Source organism: Eschrichtius robustus, chromosome 14 (assembly GCF_028021215.1).
Source record: "Eschrichtius robustus isolate mEscRob2 chromosome 14, mEscRob2.pri, whole genome shotgun sequence".
Classification (NCBI taxonomy): Eukaryota; Metazoa; Chordata; class Mammalia; order Artiodactyla; family Eschrichtiidae; genus Eschrichtius; species Eschrichtius robustus.
The window spans coordinates 90871221-90887626 of record NC_090837.1 but is presented as its reverse complement, the minus strand read 5'-3'; the positions used below and the strand labels follow the sequence as shown (position 1 = coordinate 90887626).

At 33.6% G+C, this 16406-nt stretch overlaps 2 long non-coding RNA genes across 2 annotated transcripts in view; one reads left to right on the top strand and one right to left on the bottom strand.

The window, feature by feature from the left end:
* Positions 1-16406, top strand: part of LOC137776768 (uncharacterized) — a 551097-nt gene that overhangs the window by 480037 nt on the left and 54654 nt on the right. The gene's annotated exons all lie outside the window — the stretch shown is intronic.
* LOC137776767 (uncharacterized) overlaps positions 8534-16406 on the bottom strand; it is a 98765-nt gene continuing 90892 nt past the window's right edge. The window contains exon 4 of the long non-coding RNA XR_011076315.1: positions 8534-8576. This is a non-coding gene — a long non-coding RNA (uncharacterized lncRNA). The remainder of the gene's footprint in view (positions 8577-16406) is intronic.

Here is a 16406-nt window from a genome sequence, read left to right as displayed (position 1 = left end):
GTACTTTTCAAGGTACTGTACTGTAAGATTAAAAATCTTTTCTTTATTTTTGTGTTTGTTTGTTATTTTGTTATTTGTGTGAAAAGTATTTTAAACCTATTACAGTGCAGTACTATATAGCCGATTGTGTTAGTTAGGTACTTACAAACCTGCTCTCGGAAGGGAACTTGTTCGTACGTAGGGGACTTACTTATATACAAAGTATATTCTTTTTTAAATTTATTTTCCTTGACTTCTTATTTGGTTCTGACCTCCAGTACCATGCCAAATAGAAAAGGTGATTGTGATCATCATAGTTTTTTTCAAACAAAAGGAAAATATTCAAGATTTTAGCATTGATTATAACCATTAGTTATATTTTTGTAGATGCCCTATCTCAGTTTAATAAAGTGCAATTCCATTCAGTATTAGATAAAAATTTTTATTACATACAAGTGTTGAATATCAGTAAATTCTTCGCCTGCTTTTACTGAGATGATCATATATCTTTTCCTATATTCTATAAATTGGTGGTTTATATTGAATGATTTTCCATGTAAAAGCAACATTGTGTCCCTGAAGCAAACCTCATTGACCATCATAGGTCCATTTTATATTCACTGGATGTGATTTTTTTTTCCCTTAGAATTTTTGCTTCTAAATTTTTAGAAATATTGACCTATAGATTTCTTTTCTTTTTCTTTTTTTCCAGTTATTGTGCTAAAGGATTAATCCGTATTATTTCATTGAATGTGCCCAGCTGCACTCAGAGAAAGATACTGTCCTTAATAGTTTCCGTTGCTCTAATTTCCTTGGCAGATTTCACTTTCAACATTATGGTAACACCCTTATAAAATAATTGGGAAAGTCTTTTCTCTTTAACTATTCTCTAAAAAAATTGTATTCATATTTGGAATTTTTTCTTTTAAGATTTAGACAAATTCATCAGTGATATCATCTTGACTTAGAGTTCTTTAGAGAACAAGCAAGAAAGCATTACCTCAATGTATGTAATATGTATGATTTCATATTTAACACATTTTTTGTTTTCATTGAATTCAGATCCTCCTTCAGATTGTTTTCTGTTTGTCCCATTTGTCCTTTTTTTCTTTTATTTCTCCTTCAAAATACTTTTTTTGAGATTAATCACATATTTTTATTGTTTCCTATTTATTTTTATTATCACGTTAGATACACAGGCTCTGGCAGGCAGAATAATAACCCTCTCCAAGATGTTCCCATCCTCAGCCCAAGAACCTGTGACTATATTGTCTTACATGGCAAAAGAGACTTTGAAGATGTGATTAAGGTTCCAGACCTTGAGATAGGGATATCACCCTGAATTTTCCAGGTGGGCCCAAACTAATCATATGAGCTCTTACAAGCAGTAAAGGGAGCCAATTAAATGGTCCAGAGGAAAATGATTAGAGATGGACCGGACCCATGGTTGTAAGCTTGGAAGATGGTGGAACGGGGCATGAGCCAAAGTTTAGATTTATACCTATTTCTGTTTTGGGGGTGCTAATGTAAATGGTATTATGTCTGTAACTTCAAGTTCATTTGCTTATTGTTGGTATATAGGAAAACAGTTGGCTTTTGCTATAATCTTTTATTAATTCCAGGAGCTTTTTGGTTGATATTCTATATAGACAATCATGTCATCGGCAAACAAAGACAGTTTTATTTCTTCCTTCACAACCCGTATACCTTTTATTTTCTTTTCTGGCCTTATTGCATTAGCAAGGATATCCACTGCAAGGGGAATTCTTGCTTTGTACCTGATGTTAGTGGATAACTCTGAATTTACATTAATATTTAGTGGTATAACTATTTGCTCAAAGCTAACTATAATTCAGTAGCTTTATTCAAAATTAAGGAGTAGAGAGTGATAAACCAAACACTTGCATTTTATGATCACTGAAGTATAAATGAGGCTTCACAAATATTTTGAGGATTCTAAATATATGAAGAAAACTTAATTAAAAAATAACTGAAGGTTGGAACACAGTTTTATGGCTTAAATTCTTTTAAAATACGGTATTTGTTTTTCTCTTTCTGACTTACTTCACTCTGTATGACAGACTCTAGGTCCATCCACCTCACTACAAATAACTCAATTTTGTTTTCTTTTGTTTTTTATGACTGAGTAATATTCCATTGTATATATGTGCCACATCTTCTTTATCCATTCATCTGTTGATGGACACTTAGGTTGCTTCCATGTCCTGGCTATTGTAAATAGAGCTGCAATGAACATTGTGGTACATGACTCTTTTTGAATTATGGTTTTCTCAGGGTATATGCCCAGTAGTGGCCATGCCTCTAGATCTTCATAATTAATGAGATAATTAAAAAGAGCCTATTTTGTTTACCTAAAGTTATCACTACTTATATTAATTTGAAAGTCTCTGTATCTATCTATATTATACTATCATTAATTTACCAGAGTTTACCTCGTACTATATCTGATAATCCCCTATACTCCTCACTAGTTAAGCACATATTTGATTGCATGTTTAGATCCGATAGATAGATCACTATAAAAAGGCTTTAGATTAAACTGTAAATAAATGATTCTGAGAGATATATGTCTACATATTTAGTAAGGAATTCTAAACTATTATTTTTGAGATAATAAATTGTGTTGAAAGAGCAAGAAATTATTCATTATTAATAAACTATGTTGAACAGAATAAATTTATTGTCCATTGTATAGTACAATTATTAAAAATTTCAAAAAGGTAAAAGTGGCTTTGATCATCTTAATATTGTGAAATGCTGTAAAATATATGTGACATGATGCAATTATAAAACAAGGGTAAAGAACGGTGATATTTATAAAACCAGTGACATTTGATATGCGGAGCACAAGTTTTAAGAAGATATAGTCAAAATTAAATGCAAAGTATAATATACAAGCACACACTTATTTGAAGGTAAGTAAACTGAGAAAATCTTAATATCATCATAATTTAAATAGGCATATAGAGATTGTCATCCTGAGTGAAGTAAGTCAGAGAAAGACAAATATCATATGATATCACTTATATATGGAATCTAAAAAAATGGTATAAATGAACCTATGTATAAAACAGAAATAGAATAACAGACATAGAAAACAAATTTATGGTTACCAAGGGGGAAGGGGAGGGGGATAAACTGAGAGATTGGGATTGACATATACACACTACTATATATAAAAGAGATAACTAATAAGAACCTACTGTATAGCACTGGAAACTCTACTCAGTACTCTGTGATGACCTATATGGGAAAAGAATCTAAAAAAGAGTGGATATAGGTATATGTATAACTGATTCACTTTGCTGTACAGCAGAAACTAACACATTATAAATCAACTATACTCTAATAAAAATTAATTTTAAAAATAGGCATATAACAGAACTTTAAAATATGATAACAAGTGTGAAGTAAACAGTATTGCAGGGGGCGTTTACTGCTGTGTAGACAGTGTCATGATACCCCTGACTCTGCTGAGTGAGGGACGTCCTTCTGAAGGACAGGCTCAATGTGAATAATTCTCTTCTTAAGAAAAGGAGTCAGAAAACTCTCAGTCCTGCAGTGCAGACAGAATGCAGGGACAGCTGGGCTTCTTACCAGGAGAGCGCTCCGAGTCAGAAAGTCACAGGACTAGGCAAACCAAGCAGTAGAAATTTCCTAATCTTCAGTGACAGACAGCAAGCATTTAGCTAAGAACCTTGGAAAAATAATGACCCTACTGAAAAGAACTGAGAATGTCCTGGGGTAAATCATAGTGACTAATTCAATTCATAAGGAAACAAGGTAGCAAGCCCTCCTCAAAATTTCACAAATCATGGATAATAAAAGAATAATAAGATGAATCCAGAAAAAGGCAGACCAGTGGCAATGTCCTTAATCACAGCTAACTGGAGCCTTTTTTCTTCTTAATTCCTATGAAATAAGAATTGGAAATTATCTAAATACCATAGAATGCCAATAATGGACTGTCACATGCAAAATTACCTAAATGAAAAAAAAACTGTGTATATTTTGCCTTTTATAGTTTGAGTTAAATCATCCTCAACTAATCCTTTTGTTGATTTCATAAATCCAAATGTGGAAATAAGGTTTCCTACAGAGACTGGTTTAGGCAAGCAGCACTCAAACTGTGAACCAGAGTCCAAGGGGCCAACTCCTTAAAGGATGGAGAAAAAGACAGAAACATCAGGTGTTCAAGCCTCCACTGCAATTCAGCTAGAGTAGCATGCATTTAACTGTACTGGGAGGTGAAATTTGAGGAAGAACTTGCTTTTTCAAGAACTTTCAAGTTAGAAGAATAACTTGAAAACTACTATTACAATTTATATCTGTATTAAGTGAATCCTGTATGATTCTCTTAGTGGAAGTTTGGGTTTCAGACTGGTCAGGCCAGAAATGTCGACCTATTTACTGCACTTTTAAAATTTTCCCAAGGTCTCAGCTACTCATCTTGAGATGCCACATAATAGATACATGAACAAACCAACTTAACTTTCACTTAATTTATGGACCTAGCCCTAAAGTGATAAACACATATTCCCTAATTTATGCTAATCTGTAAATTGTATGTGACTCCAGTCTTCATTAGGTCAAATTCCCCTACTCTTATGGGCAGCATATATACGTGTCATTTGTTGTGACAGTTATTTCTTATGTCAACATAGGTAAGAATCTTGACAGGCTTTGAAATGGACAAAAATGCTTTTTTAATGAATATATACATTTTATTTCAGAATCATATGTTATGTAGGTTTTAAAATGTGTGATCTTTGTGTAAAAATGATACACATTTACTTTTTAAAGTTATTGTTTTAACCTACATACAACTTATTAACCCATTTTTAAGTATGCAATTTATTAAGTTTGGCAATATCTATGTATATATAACAATTGAATTAAAATAGAAAACATGCCTATCACTTCAAAAAGTGTACTGTACAGCATAGTACCTATAGGTAACAATACTCTTAAAATTTGTGCTAGTTTAAAAAGTATTGTGCAATTTAAGATATATTAAGAGGGTAGATCTCATGTTGAGTGTCCTTAACAAAACAAACAAAAAAACACAAAAAGATGCAAGAAAATTTTTAGAGGTAACAGATGTAGACATGTTTAGTACCTTAGTTGTGGTGATGGTATCATGGATGGTGTATGCATATGTCCAAATTCATCAAGATGTATATATTTAAATGTGTGCAATTTTTTGTATATCAATTATACCAAAATGAAGCTAAAAAAGAATAAGAAGGTGGCAGATCTAACATATCCTCAGATTTCCCTGGAGTTGACCTAGTTATTCAATGTAAAACCTTTGATAATTAACGCTTTTCACTAAAGGAGAACAGACCAGAGAGATGTTTCTGGGAACACCTCTGATTTTTATTATATTCTCCCAATCAGAATTATGTATGATTGAAAGCCTCAATATTAACAGCTATTTTTGTCTCAAAAACCATAAAGATAATATATATATCAGGACCAGATATTTATGAAGTCTTGTTAGTGCTGTTATAGGGAATAAGCTTCATATTTCAGGTATATTTTCTTGCCCTCTTAACACATCAAGAACTTAGATTTTTATGACAAAACATTGCAAAGGACTCCTTAAGTGCAGTTTTTCAATTAAAGAGACTAGAATCCATGAAAATGAGCAACAAGATCAATAATCAATCTTATCAATATTTCCATGTCAGCTCTTATTCAGTAAACAGGCTAAAGTGGCATTATTTCCTAGGTGGAATGCTAATGCAAGCCGTGATCAATAAACAAAAACAAATGAAACTTGTAGCTATTCTAACAAAGCTAAGGGTAATCCGAGTCATCGAATTCATGTATTTATCTCATCAGTGAAACTTAATAAGAAAAAAGAGACCCCATATTGTGCTTATAAGCAATCTACTTCACAAATTAAAATTTTTAAAGCATAAAACTGAAAGGATACTGCATGAGTATGGATAGCTCTAATTTTCACTGTCAGTGTGATGCCTATTTGTAGAGAAAACTGTGGCACAGAAATATGCCAATCTATGGTTCTGTAAAATTAGCTACATGGAACAGAGCCAGAGGGAGGATATCCTCGCTTTCTCTTGGCAAACGTTGCTAAAGATAATTATCAAAGCAAGTCTGAGGAGAGGTGCTGAAGCATGAGCACTCTGGCAAGTTCATATGACAGTAAGTTACAGTGTGCAGTGTCAAAAATTCAGAATTAGCTGCATTAGAGGAACTGGTCTACGCTCATGAATATTTCCTTGCCCATGATCCTAGTCTTCAAAATAAATCAAAGAAGGGCAAAGAAATAATAGTTTACTTCCCCAGTAAACATCAAACAGAGACATAATTGGCACTCAAAACTGTTAATATATAAATTTATCACAACTATGAAGTCAAATGATATCACCCCTACGATGGGAAATATACATTTGCTAATAACTGGAATTTTACATTTAAAACCTTTCACAAGAGGAGTTTTATGCCATGGCTCTGAATTACATTCCCTTAACTGTCATACTAATTGTAAGTTTACTATTATACAAAAGCCTGTTAATTTTACTTTCAATGAATAAGGATGATATCTACTTCTATTCACTGTATATAAACATTAATAAATTGCCTTTTTTTGTTTTTAATACACACTCTTCCCTTTTCTAAGTCCGTTGCTGATAATTTAAATGCCAGAAGGTAGATATGAGAAAGTGCATTTTCATTTCAGTTTAAATTAGTGTATAGTTTGTTTACTGTTTTCCATTTCCTTTTTATCTCCCTATATAGATTGCAATTCCAATGCCCGAAAAGAACTGTAAAAATCATTTTACTTTATTTTTATACCATAAACTTTTCATTTGAAATGTATTGGCCCAATGAATTTAATAGTTCTATGCCAGCAGGTAGAATGTTTATGATTTCCAGTTTCTAATTCTCTGCAAAGCCAGAAGGAGTACGTAAAGTGATGTTCTAAACCTAAGTAGAAAGAACACTAGGTTTTTTTTTATGAGTTATTTGAAAACACATTCATGGTACTCTCCATTTACACTAGAAATGCTTCCCACCTCGGGTTTTCAAGGAGACTCAGGTGGGTCCTTCTTAGCTGGCCTCCTCTAATTAGTATGTGGGGGCTGTGATTGACAGCTTAGTAACAGGGTGCACAAAATGCTACAGCTAACACTTTTCCCTGTCTCTGGTGCACAGGGAGGCCGACTATGAATTATATTTTGGTCTCTATTTGTCAGAAGCGATTAGATTTCTTCCCCTCTTTTCCCCTTACTTTTTCATCACCCACAGACTTCCAAATTCATGGTCTTCTTTTGCATTTATTTACAAGTCAGGAACTGAAAATATTCTCACTCCAGGAATTCATCACAAAAATTTTTCGTTCTCTAGGTGGCACTGATTCTCATTTAACAATGTTTCCTGTGCAAGGTCAAGAATTAGCCTGGAGTGATTCATTTTCGATCTTGATCACAAAGCATGACTCAGTCTTTATAAATTAAGTTTAATCCAAGTAACAGCACAATGTCTAGTGGAGATAGGAGGCCAATAATGACATGAATCTCTCAGGTTATAGCCTAGTCTTAAGTATAATCGGAATTATTTCAGAAGGTAAGGAAGTAGTAGACTTACGTTAGTGTTCTTTTAATTCAAGAAATTTTGAGAGTCCACACTTCAATTTGCATCCTCTCCTAAATTCAGAATCATGTAGCAATACATAGAGGAATGCACTGGGGGGGGTCACCCCAAAGGTTAGGATGATGATTGTTTTGGGTACCTCTCACTGACTAAATAGGGGAGAGAGTGTTTTGAAGTACCAGAATCCAGTAATAGTCTAGATCTCCACATATTTTGTTTTAATTGCTAAAGTCATAATGATTTTTCAGCTTTGGCTATCTCACAATTTTTATAATAAATGTGTTTCTGACAAATGCTTAATGCACACCAAATTTTGAGAACTTAAATAGCTTTTTAAATGCACTCAAACAGTTCTCTATTTAATGGAAATGTGCAATGATTAGTTTTGAAAGTGAACACCTATTGCCTAGTTCATATTTTCAGTAAATCCAGATTTAAATTGGTCATTATTTGAGCAACTTTCTATCTTACTTAATATTTGCAATCATTCATTCACTCACCTATTTATTCAAGTGACTTATGAGCATCTAGTATCTATTAGGCACTGAATTAAGAATAAGATCAATGACTGATTACAAATTATAGTCCTTGTATCTCATGACACAATTCATTTCAATAACTATTTGATGTAATATTAGGTAAACAAATGTGCATTTACTTTTGTGAAAACCATCTAAAAGTGGATTATAGAAGAACATTTACTCTTTTAACCTTCCTTATTGGAAATAAAATAATAATTTTTTTTTTTAATTATGCTTGTCTAGACTTAGTGATCACTTTGAAAACCATTTATGTTATTGCTGGAACAATTTCCACCACAATTTTCTAAATAAAACTATATTCTCTAACAAAGTCAAAGGTGAAGCAAAAATTATCCTAACTTGTTGAAAGTTATACTTACCAGACAATGGTCCTGAAGAATCCCAGTAGGAAAAGTTGTCCATAACTCTTTTCTGAAAGATTGCAAAAGGAAGGAAAACATCAAAGGTATCATTCAAGGACTCATTTCATCTATTCTGTGTATTGGCAGTTGGTAAATATATATATATATTACACTGTCATAGGTCAACACTTTTTCATTTCTTAAAAGTGGAGAAAATGTCCCTGATTTGTATAAAATGACAAAATTCCTTCTGTGTCCTTGGGTTGAACCCTTAATAGTGTTTTCCTCTCTTCAGTAAGTACCTGTCATGGTACAGGAGCCTTTTTTGTTTGTTTGTTTGTTTAATAACATTAATTTACCAACAAGGAAAAAAGTTACTTTGACTTACCGAAGGATGCATAGACAAATGGAGATGGATAAATAGATAGATAGATAGGGAAATACATGATAGAGGGATGAGAAAGAGAAAATGAGAAAGGGGAGGGAGGGGGAGAAGAGAGGGAGAATTATCTACAGATATAGGCACATCAAAGTCATGTGTATTCTACCTTCTGATTATCAATATTTTGCAACACACAGTATGTTTTAGTCTTAGGCAATATCCAACACTATCAATGTTGAATTAATAATTTCCTTATTTTTAAAATAGAGATGTGAGATATTTATCGTTACACATAAATTAAGCTTTTGTTCTAGCAACAACTATATTTAAAAATACAACAGTGCTAACTGGCTGCTCATATGTTGCTTCCTTTTCTTAGGAAAATAGAGAATGTGAGCATGAATATTTTTGAAAACAGTAACACACTTGCACACATAAAGATATAAACAGTTACTTTAAACCATTGATTTCCATAAGAATGTGGAAAGCATGTTGGCAACTTGCTTTGAAAATATGTATCCATTTCTAGCAAATATGGAAGCAAACCTTGTATTTCTCTCTTCTATCCACCCCAAAAGTCTAGCAAATATTCTAGCAAAGTTCATTGACGATATAAGATTTACTGCAGTGTTAATTATGGAAATTCTGCCTTCTAAAACAAACTAGAAAATATGTGCACCATAGAATTTAACACAATATTTTACACTAAAACTTAAAAGAGCATTATATTTATTTATATAATCGCATTTATTTTTCTCTTTGACCTACAACTTCTGCTTTTTTACTGCTTTATATTCTGGGTATGATAATTTTCTTTAAAAATCGACAATAAAACAATATGTTTAAATTATTTTTACATCCAAAATATGACCAGAAATACACATTCAATGAATTTTCTCTTATTCCTATGTTTTGCCTTTTGCAGATTAGTCATCTATAGCTGTTAAGAAAAGCAAATTTTTTTGGAGAATAAAATGTGTTTTGGTACCTGTAGTTTAACTGTGTCTTTATAGATGATATCCAAGCCATGTAAAGAAGAATATGTTCTATCTCATATGCAACCCAATGATCTCTTAGTATACTAGCATAATTACAATCAGTTTCTTAATAGTAGCTCAACTTAAGATAAACTGAAATTTTAAATCCATTGATTATAGAAAGGGCCTAACAGAGACATAACATCTCTCGTAAAGTCAGCTGTTCCATCAGCTTTAATTTTATAAACTTATCAGTAGATTTGCTCTGAAACATGAAATACAGTTTTATCAGTTGTAATCATTGATTCAAGTGAGCTAGAATTGAAGGTAAGCTATTTTGTATTCAGAAGGGAGAATATGATTTAAATTCCATGCAAATAAAAAGATAAATCTAAAACATTACTCTATAGCAAAATTAATTATTATTCCTTTGGGAGCTCTCATTGCCCATATTTCCACATTACATTAATTTAGCTATAAATATAAATATTTCAAGCTACTGAAAATTAGAATTAAAATTATGGAATGTCTTAAGGCCAAGTCATAAACCAAGAAAAAAAAAATGAGAGAGGTGGATGTGTTATTTAGAAATGTATCCACTGAGTTTCTTCACGTCATCTCCCCCTCTCTGCTCTACTGCTTCTCCTTCTCTTCTCCCCCTTCCCCCCTCCCCCTTTGCCCAGTCATACAAATAGAAAATAATGCACTCACATGCTTTTTTGGAAAAAAACACAAAAAATAAACATATTTCTTGGGATAGCTTTATGTACTTATTTTTAATATGTGCACTAACAAAATAGCCATTATAAGCACTTGACTTCCAAATATAATATTTTTGAATACTTCTCTAAATATATAGGATGCAATGTGAAAATTTGAAAATGTCATAGAAATCAATGAAAAGGGGATTAATAATTTTCCATACATAGTGTTGTTTTTAAAAATATTTATTAATTTATTTATTTGGTTGCACCGGGTCTTAGTTGCAGCACGTGGGCTCCTTAGTTGTGGCATGCAAACACTTAGTTGCAGCACGCAAACTCTTAGTTGTGGCATGCATGTGGGATCTAGGTCACTGACCAGGGACTGAACCCGGGCCCCCTGCATTGGGAGCACAGAGTCTTATCCACTGCACCAGCAGAAAAGTCCTCATATGTAGTGTTATAAATGTATGTTTCATGAATATCAAAACTTCAGAGTTACAGCTAGTAGAATTGCATTATTTGTGTAAACATGATTAAACTTCTTTAAGCATATATTTACTTTTGTTATATTTTGCCAAAATTAAAAATAATTATATTTTCCTTGATGAAGTTATAAAACTTTAATTCACTCACCAAATTCTTATGGTGACTATTTTTTACGCAAAAAAAAGAATTTAATACATTTTTTTGTACAATGGAAAAAATATCATATTAGGCTAAATGTCATTTGCTTTAATTCATTAAATTATTTATAAGTCAAGAAGGATTTGTTGACCACCTATCTTGTACCAAAAATTATTCTAAGTTCTGGGACTATAGAAGGAACCAGAACAGTCAAAAATCCTCCTCTCATGAAGTTTGCATTCTGCTGTGGAAAGAGAGAAAATAAACATAACAAGCAATCTTGTAGTATCCTAAAAAGTGATAAGATTTAAGGAGGAAAAAAGGTAATGGGGAATCCTGGGATGGTGGAGTTGTTAATACATTTTAAAGAGAGCAATTGGAGTTGGTTCAGTGGGCAGGTGGTATTGGAACAAGGACTGGAGTGAGGTGAGTGAGCAAACCATTTGGAGATCTGGGGACAGGCTTTTCCAGATGACAGTCTGGCATGTGTAAAGCCTGGAGGAAAGAGCATGTCTGTTGTGCCCAAGGCAGAGTAGAGTGGGGAGGAATGATAGGAGTACAAGCAGGAGAGGTGATTTAACACTTACTCTGAGAGGGATAGGAAGCCAGTGAAGGGTTAGAGGAAAGGAATGATGTCATCTATCTTTCATGTTAATAAGATCATGCTGACAGCTGGTCTAAGAAGATACTGCAGGCTTGGACCTGCTGGTCCAGTGCTTTCAAAGTGGTCAGATTCTAAATATGTTGAAGGTTGAGCCAACAGGATTTATTGATCAGAAGAGAAAAGCTAAGCATGACTTCATTTTGGTTTTGGCTGCAAGTGAGAAAAGCTAAGAATGGAATGACTTCATTTTGCTTTTTCTTATGAGGAATGGAAAATATACAACTATATCAGGTTAGAGCAAAAAAGACCAGGAATTCAGCTTTGGATATGGTAAGACTAGGAAGCTTATTAGATGGACTGGCGGAGAGGTCACATATCAGCTGATTTAGGAGATTGGAGTTAACAGGGCCAACATGCCAACTTGGGATATCTTTGAAGACATATTTCTAGATGGGATCCTCAAGGGTATACATGTAGGTATAGAAGAGAAGGTATCAAAGACTAAGCCTGGAAATTTCCAACATTAGTAAATTAGGAGAAAGTAGAGGAAGCAGCAAAGGAGAATGAGGACGGGCAGTGGTGAAATAAGAGGGTAGCCAAGAAAGCATGGTCAGGGAAAGACGCTGTTAGGAGAAGGAAATGATTAACTGCTCAATAATGCTGAGGGTTACGTAACAGGAAAAATGAGCTTGTTCTCAGATTTAGTCATGCATTGGTCATCAAGGCCTTCACAAGAATAGTACGTAGGCTGTATATGTGGTTTAATAGAGACTGGGAGACACATATTAGATAGACTAAAGGGAAGCTTAGAAAGAAGATGGACCTGGAATCCAGTGAATGTTGAGGTCAAGAGAAAGTTCCTTTTTACATGGAAGAGACAAGGGCATATTTAAATGACGATGAGGGTGATCCAGACGAGAGTGACAGGGGTAAAATAGGTGGAGTGAAGCCTTTAAGAGGGACAAGATGGGACAATACTTAGTGCATAAGTGGCACACATGCTTCTTGTAGAGGAAGGTCCTGAACACACAAATGAATTGAAAAGAACTGCTTAGCTCTGTGGACTTTATAAACATGTTTTGATTTTCTTACTAGCTGAAATCTTTTACATGAAATAATATTGATAGTTTGTTATGCTTCATTCTTTTTTTTTAAATTTTTTAATTTTGGCTGTGTTGGGTCTTCGTTTCTGTGCGAGGACTTTCTCTAGTTATGGCGAGCGGGGGCCACTCTTCATCGCGGTGCGCGGGCCTCTCACTATCGCGGCCTCTCTTGTTGCGTAGCACAAGCTCCAGACGCTCAGGCTCAGTAGTTGTGGCTCACGGGCCTAGTCGCTCCGCGACATGTGGGATCTTCCCAGACCAGGGCTCGAACCCGTGTCCCCTGCATTGGCAGGCAGATTCTCAACCACTGCGCCACCAGGGAAGCCCCTATGCTTCATTCTTGTTTTTTTTTTTTTTTTTTTTAAGAAGGAGGTACTTTCTCACACTAACAAACAGGAAGACATTATACGAGCAATGATGCAGGGGAACTGTGGGCTTGGAAAGTTGTGGAAGTTTTCATACGATAACTGGAATTTTCTTAGTGAAATAAGAAGCAAGGTTATCACCTGAGTGTGTGAATGGATGAAGAGATGTGGGAAAACTGAGGAGAGAAGAGGATATGGGAGGCAGCAATTTAGGAAAATAGGAAAGCAAATGCAATTGGGAATTGTAATACAGTATAATGCCAGTTCGGCAAATAGGACCAACTTGATATTCACGTTTCTGGGTTTTATTTTTTTCCAGCCAACTATAGGTACAGGTGCAGAATAGGCACAGAATTGTGATACAATGAGAGTTTTTTTTTTTTTTTTCAAGAAAGTGGAAGTTACAAAGAAACAAACTAGCTTATTACTATGCAAATAAGTGAATATCAGATTTGTTTATGATGTTCATTTATTTTGAAGGTATATTTGCTATTTGTGGGCTTAACTTTTTTATGATATTACCTACAGGTCTATCTGAAAACATTTTCTCTTTATAATGCTTCCCATGGTGTGCAAGAGGGAATTTTCTGGAATATGTGAATAAAATTTAAAAATACTTTGTCACTTAGGAAAAATGTGTGATCTTCATAAAGCTAGGGTTTTATTTTGATGCAGATAAAGTGGTTTGCATTGAATCATCAATATTTTGATATTTTGTTCTTTCATACTTGGACATGCTAGTTTACTTAATAATGCTGTTTCTTTTATTATTCTCAGCTGTTGAGAGAATACAATGTTGAATAAGAGTAGCGTAAATCCCCCTTATAATTATGCCAATGCTATAAGAATCAGAATAAATAAATTATAATAAATGACTCCACTTAGAAGAAGTATTTCTGAAACAAGTGTCAGTAAGACAGAGGTACTTGGATTTAAAATCTAACCATATTTACTGAAAATAACTAATTAGTTTCTGGGTGCACAAATAAGGAAGGGAATTAGGTCGAGGGAGAATCTGCCATATTCATTTTCTGGAACTACTTGAGGCAACAATTAATTGGATTTGAATTGCAAAATTGTACCTGTCTATACTTTATTAGTATTAAAATATCCATTGTATCCTTCTTGATCATTCCAGTTTTCCTTTCAAATCCACCAGTGCACACAGTTCCAATGTTTTCTATAGATAAGATCATTTATTTATACAAAATTAAATATATCCCCACATTTTCCTTCCCTGGGCTACATTCATTCCATTTGTAGCAAGCAGGGAAAGTGAGGTTATTTGCTAATAGTTCTGTGGTGTCTGGTGTTCCTTAAATTGAGAAGAAGAAAGTTTCATTTTTAGTAGTACTGAAAAAAAAAGTAAGACAAAAAAATCAAAACCTCATAACCTTAAAGAAAATGATTAAACATGTTAAATAGAAGTTGTTTAAGACCAGAAGGAAAATTGTCCCTATCCATCACATCTACATCATGAATATCCAAGCCCCAATTTATTTTTTAGATTATGCCTACACAAAGAAATATTAGGGTATTATTTAAGAAAAAAATTAACAAATTTTCTTAAATAGTCATATCAAATTTCATACCAAATGTCAAGGAATATAAAAAAAAATTCAACAGAATAAGTATGCATTTACTATTGGTGAACTAGTGCCATGACGTTACTACCCAATATTTGAATACAACAGCACAAAGTATCCCATTAATAATATTAATCTCAAAAATATATATAATGATGGAATCCATCCATGTGCATTTCTTTACACATATTTTACCGATATATACATTATCTTCATGCTACTGATTCACATATATTTCATATTTTGGCTTGCTTTTTATTTACCAGTGAGACCAAACATAGTATATACATGTACTTTTTTTTCCATTTCATTTTATTTATTTATTTTTTAACATCTTTATTGGAGTATAACTGCTTTACAATGGTGTGTTAGTTTCTGCTTCATAACAAAGTGAATCAGCTATACATGTATTTTTTAAGTACTACACATACTTCACGTATGCTATGGAACTTCATTAAAGTTTTTCCTTTGTTGTTTGCTTTTTCCTTGTAACATATGCACCAATGTTCACTGAAAATAATATATTTAACCTATGCAGTTTAACTTATTTTCATAGTTAATAGTCTTGTTGCTTATTTATAATTCATGATTCTCTCTTGGGTTCCAGGAAAAAATATGTCAGCTTTAAGGGTAAAAGTAATGTTTTTGCCCCAAAGAAAATTTAAATCAGTTTTTTTTTTTTTTTAACTATTTGAAATGCATCCTCTTTATTTATTTATTTATTTATTTATTTATTTATTTATGGCTGTGTTGGGTCTTCGTTTCTGTGCGAGGGCTTTCTCTAGTTGTGGCAAGTGGGGGCCACTCTTCATCGCGGTGCGCGGGCCTCTCACTGTCACGGCCTCTCTTGTTGCGGAGCACAGGCTCCAGACGCGCAGGCTCAGTAATTGTGGCTCATGGGCTTAGCCACTCCGCGGCATGTGGGATCTTCCCAGACCAGGGCTCGAACCCGTGTCCCCTGCATTGGCAGGCAGATTCTCAACCACTGCGCCACCAGGGAAGCCCTAAATCAGTTTTAATATTACTTGGATGAAAATCTTTTAAAAAAATTTTCTTTTGAAATTGAGATATGTTATAAACTTGCATTTGTAAACATTTACATGTCTCATATATTAGCATAAACAGCTCTTTAAAGACATAAATGAAATCAATATACAGCAAATATTCTCTCTTTAGATCGTTTTTAAGACATCTGTGGTATGATATGCAATACTGACAAGTGAGAACAAGCTGAATGAACATTTGCTTTTCTTACAGAAAAAGACATTATATGTCACTGTTGTAAGGATGTTTTAAATATGAAATATTTCAGAAGATGCTAAACTATTTTTAAAAGAGAGAGAGAACATTTCACTTGGTGGGGATAAGTATGGGATGAGGTTCATCATTATTTAATTGGCCCATGAACTTAATAACTGAATAACTAATTATCAAAGTTCACACAGGTTTAATTTCACTGCAAAACACAAAATCACTGCTTGTGATTTCACCTCAGCTCAAATAAAATATGTGCAGGAAGCGCTGGATACAGACACCATCTGCTATGGTCTGAATG